Below are 6,630 nucleotides of genomic sequence, written 5' to 3'. Positions count from 1 at the left end.
TTAATTATTGATTCTCAAAATCAACTAAAACCTATGATCAAGTTCAAAAGATGTTTTTTGCCTTAAATCAATACTCTAATGATCACGCATCTACCAATTTAAGTCAAAGTATAAAATCAATTCTAGGGACAACTAATTAAATATTAACTAATTTATCAGAAATTATCCAAACAGTTTGATCATACAATTTGGTGTAAAATATTTTCTACCTAGATCTACCAAGTACATTTGAACAATTACATCATAACATCTGGACTAGGAGATTAGTCACTCATGATGAAAGCAAAACTAATATTCTTGTAAAAAAGTAAACATAAACATACCAATAGGCAAAAATGATGATTACAATTTGTCTCAACGGTGTTGTCCACACTCTTCAGCTCTCAAAAGCTTTTAAGATTCTCCCATATCCGTAAAAAAATAAGAATAAAACTAAAGATTTAAACTTGAAATGAATTTTACAAAACATGGAGACTTATATATGGTTTCCTCAAGATATCTACATAAAAAGGCACATCACAACCGCAGTCGAAAATAACACTGAAGCCTTAGGTCATTATGGATTGACCATGACTTTTTTGGTTGACCATGATTATCATGAGTTGACCATGACCCTCATGATTTGACCATGATCGTTGTCGGATCTTGACGTTGTTTTGGAGGGTTGTTATCACTTTATTGTGGACATATTAATTACCATGACCCTGATCAATGTACCATGACCATGATCAAGTGTAAAGTCTTCAAATTTTCATAAATTTGTGTAATTTTCAACTCTTTCACACGATTGTATTTCTACAACACACAATTAGTGTTCAAAGGTAAGTTTTGTCAAGAAAAGACATGTAAAATGAAAAAAAAAAACCACTTAGAAACTAGTTTATCATCATATTAATTAGCTTAAACAAGATTGCCTTCATCGAAAAATACATGTTGTCTACACAAAAAATAATATCACACTAGCATCCGTTTATATATTATATATACTAATCCCCTAATTTATTTGAAAAATATTAAATCATGTATTCCTATTAAAGAGACTATTATAAGCATAGATATTACTAGCAATTTGGAAAACTTCATAAATATTAATATAATTTGTTCTTTTTTCCCTCACAATTATCTTTATTTGTGCAATTCTATTCAATACATTATGAAACTTTACATATAGGGGTGTTTATGAGTCAAATTTGACTAAATTTGTTATCCAATCCGATAAAAAATATATGTGTTGGGTTAATCGAGTTTGGATATTTTTTATTTTGTAAAGAATAAATTTTTTTAAAATAATTTATTTTTACCTAAAATTTTATAAGTATATAATGAATAATACACTAAAAAAGATCAAATTGTGATAATATTTGACTAAAAAAAAATTAATGATTTTAATGATAATACGATATTTTTATTTTAGAGAGAAATAAAATATCATATCAGTATGAGAAAACATAGATAAAATTAAAACAAAAATGAAACAACTTATAAAAGAAAAAAATTATGAGTGATTTAATTAAATAATTTAATAAACTATGTGAGTTAAAAATTAATATATTTTGTATTTAACAATTAATTTTTATAATAACAAGCCTCTCAAAAAGCTAAAACATTATAATCCATCCCCAGATCATAACATAAAATGTTCCCAAATTTATTTCCAAATTTAAATCATGATTTTCCAATCATAACAAAAATTCTAAAATAATCACAATAGGTGACTAGGCCTTAGAAAGCAATAAGAACTGAAACAAGGTACTATAACAAGAGATATAAAATGAGATAGAAGTTTTATTCAATAAAAGATTAATACATGACATTGCATTCAGAGTAGGCGAATTCTAGGGTGCGAAAGTGAAACTACTTTTGCACCCAACGAAAGTTGCTGAAAAAAAAAGAAGCAATCGTTGTCGTCCATGTTTAAAATAAGAAAATCAAACGGTGGAGATCGGTTAAGCTATGATGGAATTGTTTACACCAGAATACCACACATACCATCACCACCGCAGCACTTCCTCCTCGGATCCCTCCGTTCAACGCCCTCACCGCCTATGACCTCCGCTCCCGCTCCCGCCGCCGCCTCTTCCTCTCCTCCCTCCCCTTCGAAGAGATCAATACCGCCAGTGACGTCACCGTCAACCACCGCGGCAACGCCTTCGTCACAAACTCTGGTGGAAACTTTATCTGGAAGGTCACCGCCGACGGAAAATGACAACACCACCCACCGAAACGACATTGCCAAGAAACCCAAGCTCCCGCACGACATGCACACCATTTTCGAGGCCGAGATCCGTGAGGAATTCTCCCACCACCACCGCGGCGTCACCAGAATCAACAACGACAGCTTTGGCAACTGCCCGCGCTCCGTCCTTACCGCGCAGTCCACCTGGCAGCTCTGCTTCCTCCAGCAGCCCAATGACTTCTACTTCAACGCGCTCCGCCCCGGTATCCTCGTCTCACGCGCTGCCATCCAAGACCTCATTAATGCTGACCACGTGGGTGACGTCTCCATCGTTGACAACGCCACCACCGTCGTCATCGTCCTCCAGCAGAGAATGCATTGTGTTCGTCTGAGACCAAAGGAGAGAGAAGCTCGAAGGAGAGAGATGGGTGGTTGGAGACCAAAGGGAGAAGCTCGAAGGAGAGAGATAGTGTTGGAGAAGGAGGGGTGGTAAGAGAACAAAGGGAGAAGCTCGGAGGAGAGAGAAGGGTGGTTGGAGACCAAAGACAGCTTGGAGGAGAGAGAAGCTCGAAGGAGAGAGAAAAAAGAAAAAAAAATCTCATATTTTTTTATTTTATCTAGTGTAAACACTTCCATGATAACTTAACCGATCTCCACTGTATGATTTTCTAATTTTAAAATTGGACAAAAGTGATACATTCTTTTTTTTTTTTCCAGCAATTTTCCCATGGCGCGTAAAGAGTTTTCCTTACGCACCCTAAACACTTTCTTCAGAGTACCTTACATCTTCCAACAATAGACGTTTAACTGCTCATGATTATGACAAGCATCACTCTACGTTCCATTCAAAACTTTCAAATAAAATGACTAGGACCCTAAGAAATCTCTCTCTCACTCATTCTTTTTATGAAAATGACTAGTCTCCCTCTCGATCTTTCTCTTTTGCCGATGCACTTATATATAGAGTTTTAAAATTCCCAAACAGGGCACACAACACACTCTACCCGACGTGGGGCCAACGCTCCTTTAGTGATTAGAAATTCATTCTTTTGGGTCACTAATCGCGTGGCGCTAGTGACTTTGACGCAGGGTGCTAAACCTCATTCGAACACACCTTTAAAACTCTTGACTTTCCAACTTCTTAGGCCTTTTTCTTGGATGCTTTATACCCAATCTCAAATTATTGATAAAAATTACAAAAAATATAATAAAAACATAATATAATTAAATAAAAAACTTTATAAATTTATTACTCAACTTTCTAAGTTTTATTTAAATAAACTAAGAATTAAAGTAAAAAATATAAAAAAAAATAAAAAAACTAAAAATAAACACAATTTTACCACTAACATTGGTAAGGTTCAAAATTGTATTTCGGAAGGTTTCAGTTTTGAATTTTACAATTGATTCAACTTTCTTTGTTCTCGTGATAATCGGTAGCAATATCTCCTAGACTAACTTGTGGTCGAGTTCTCCCAGCTCATTTAATTTCTTTCAAAATTCCAAAGACTCAACTTGTGAGTATATATTCCTATATAGTTGTCTCTTTTTTTACTAAAGAATCTGAAAGTAAATAAATTCTTCCCTGCATGATAGATTTTCACTTCTTGGCAATGATAAGATGTAGTTAAATAGTAAAAAAATCAAAGTTAAAATGCATCTAAACAATATTTTCTTTTCCTTGTATATTTTTAATAAAAACATGAGAATATATATGTTCAATTTATTTTTGGTAATGTCGTTTGATGATTAAATTCTAAGAAGTTCTCACTTCAAAATAACAACTTTCTTTATATGTACGCATACACACATATACGCCTGCACCCCAACGCACATATTAAATTATATATCCTTCTTTTTATATAACAAATTACCTAACAAATATAGTAGTGATTGTTTGTTACAAAATAGGTAACAATTGTTTAACCTGATAATGGTTTTGCTTCTGTGCTTCAAACAATCATGTTGGTGGTTCATATTGATCTTGCTTTTGCGGTTTGTCATGGTGGTGAAAATGGTTCAATTTTCGGTGGTCATACATAAAAAATTTAGGTTCCTTGTTATTCATTTTATCTGCATATTTGGTTGTTAAGTTCTTATTTAGAATTATCCATTGGATTAAAGTACTTTGTTTGTTAATTTTATTTCTTTTTTTTTTGTTATTTAATTTTTTTTCCAACAATTTCAGTTCTTACTCAAACCCACCTTTTATATTTATTAATTTTACTAATTTGAAAAAGAACTAAAATCTAGTAGTCATTGTGGATTTAACCCAACTCATCAATATGCACAAATTAAATCCTTTTATAAATATACGGTACTAGATACATTGTAATTGCAAATATTTGTTCTTTGCTTCTTCTTTTTTTTCGGTGGATTACATTCTTTGCCTTATTTGTTTTCGATAGAATGAACTATCAAAACACAATGAGTAAGTCATCATTCTATTTTTCAATGTAAATAAAACCTTTCTAATCGCAGCTAACTTAAATTTACTATGTGTAGAATAAAAATGAGAAATTATTCATCTTTTTATTTTATTACAATTCAAATTTGCATTGTAACACCCCTATTTTCTATAAGATTCATTTCTCAGTTTCTATTTGCATTGAAACGCCCCTTATTTCTCCTCTAAACCGTAAGCTTTTCACTCTCCCTATTTTCTTATCAGAGCAAGATGCCATCCCTTATCACTGACACTTAGGTTAATCATCTCTACAGTACTACTCAAGCAAGAATCACTTTGTACACCCATCAACTCAAGAAATTTCAACACAAACTCAGGCACTCCCTCATCTTTTGGCTGCATGTGAAAGGTATAGGGGGGAGTGGGATGTTATTCTCTTTTATACTAGTTGCTCCACAAAAGATGATAGGAATGGGTTTGGCCCTCCAACCCGTACTTGGATTTATCTGTGACTGAATGATATTTTACTCTTTTGTGTGGGTTTTGGTTGGTTTGGCTGTTGTTAATTAATAATGTTGTGAGCTATTATTATATTTAATTACTTTGTGCAGTAATATTTTCTGTGATATTGATCCCCTACACGATCCCAACGGATTGCATGATGCATGGAGAAAGGGAAATGTTTCTTTAAAATAATCATGTCTTTTTACCTGTGGACTTAGGTGAGGAGTCCTAGAAGGAGTGGGCGCCTTTCTCCTCTTTATTTTGTCATGTTTTCTCGTTGGCAGAAGGCTGTATTAATTAAAAAGAAGATTATTATTACATGCATATATATATATATATATATATATATATATATATATATATATATATATATATATATATATACACTATCTAGGGGGTATATCTTTTGCTTTTTTGTGAAACAGTCCTTTAATTTGTTTGAGGAAGTTAGCTTCCTCTTGATGTACTTCTCTTTCATAATTGGGCTACAATTCGTGCCCAAATTAATAATAATATTCAATCTGCCTTAAAACAAATAAAAACACACGCACATATATAGATATAGATATATAAAAGTTAACCTTCCTCGTCATTTTCCTTCCCAGCCATTGGTTCAGTGAGTTTGAATTGTTTCAGGAGTTTTATACCATTTCACGGTTACAACTACCGTACATGATCTTGTAGAATCTTAAAAATTTGTCAAAAAGAAGTTGCTCTCATTATTATTATTAGGTTCGATTTAAAACACTTTGAATGGCTAAAAACGTGATTTGGAAATATTTTGTTTATTATTATTATTATTATTATTATTATTATTATAGATTAAAGGCTTTTTTTTTTTTTTATCTCTAACTATTATTGTATTACTAGTCTTTTCCGTGTGTGAGAGTCCCACCTTAAGAAATATTATGAACGTGAGTTATATAGAGTACTATAAAGACCTTGGTTTACAGATGAATATATCTCGTGCTTTCACTACCAAAGTCCTGATTTAATTAATATACTAGCTTGAGGTTACAACTATTTCAATAATTGTAAATTTCTAAAACAAAACAAAAAATTCTGGTTAGTCTAATTACCTATGCTATTCGGTCATGTTATTTTAAACCTTGAGAAAATTGTTTTTTCATATGATAATAAAGTCTTAAAACTGAATTTCGTTTATGTATTTTTCTAGCCTCAAGAGAATTTTATTTTTGTATATGATGATAGTCGAAAAACTAATTTTTGTTCGTGCATTTTAAGAAAATTTTAAAACCTTTTGAACTAAATTACTATTTTATGAATTGAGTTTTTACTAGGTAGAGACACATCTGCCTGTAAAGGAATAACCATTTAGAGAAACCTAGTGTTGTGCATGGCTAACATTCTATGGGTGAGTACGCGAGTATCCTAATGGTTGAGTTACTCACTAGAGCACCTCGAAATCTGCTCAGTATAACCAAGGTTGGTGTAGAACATATACCTCTATAGCTATTATAGCCATGCACGAGCTGAAAGATGGCTCGTTAGTCTTGAGATTGATGGTGACAATTTGGTATCG

The sequence above is a fragment of the Glycine soja genome, chromosome 18 (assembly GCF_004193775.1).
Source record: "Glycine soja cultivar W05 chromosome 18, ASM419377v2, whole genome shotgun sequence".
NCBI lineage: Eukaryota > Viridiplantae > Streptophyta > Magnoliopsida > Fabales > Fabaceae > Glycine > Glycine soja.
The sequence above is the reverse complement of the archived record's forward strand: the minus strand, read 5'-3'. Positions refer to the sequence as shown.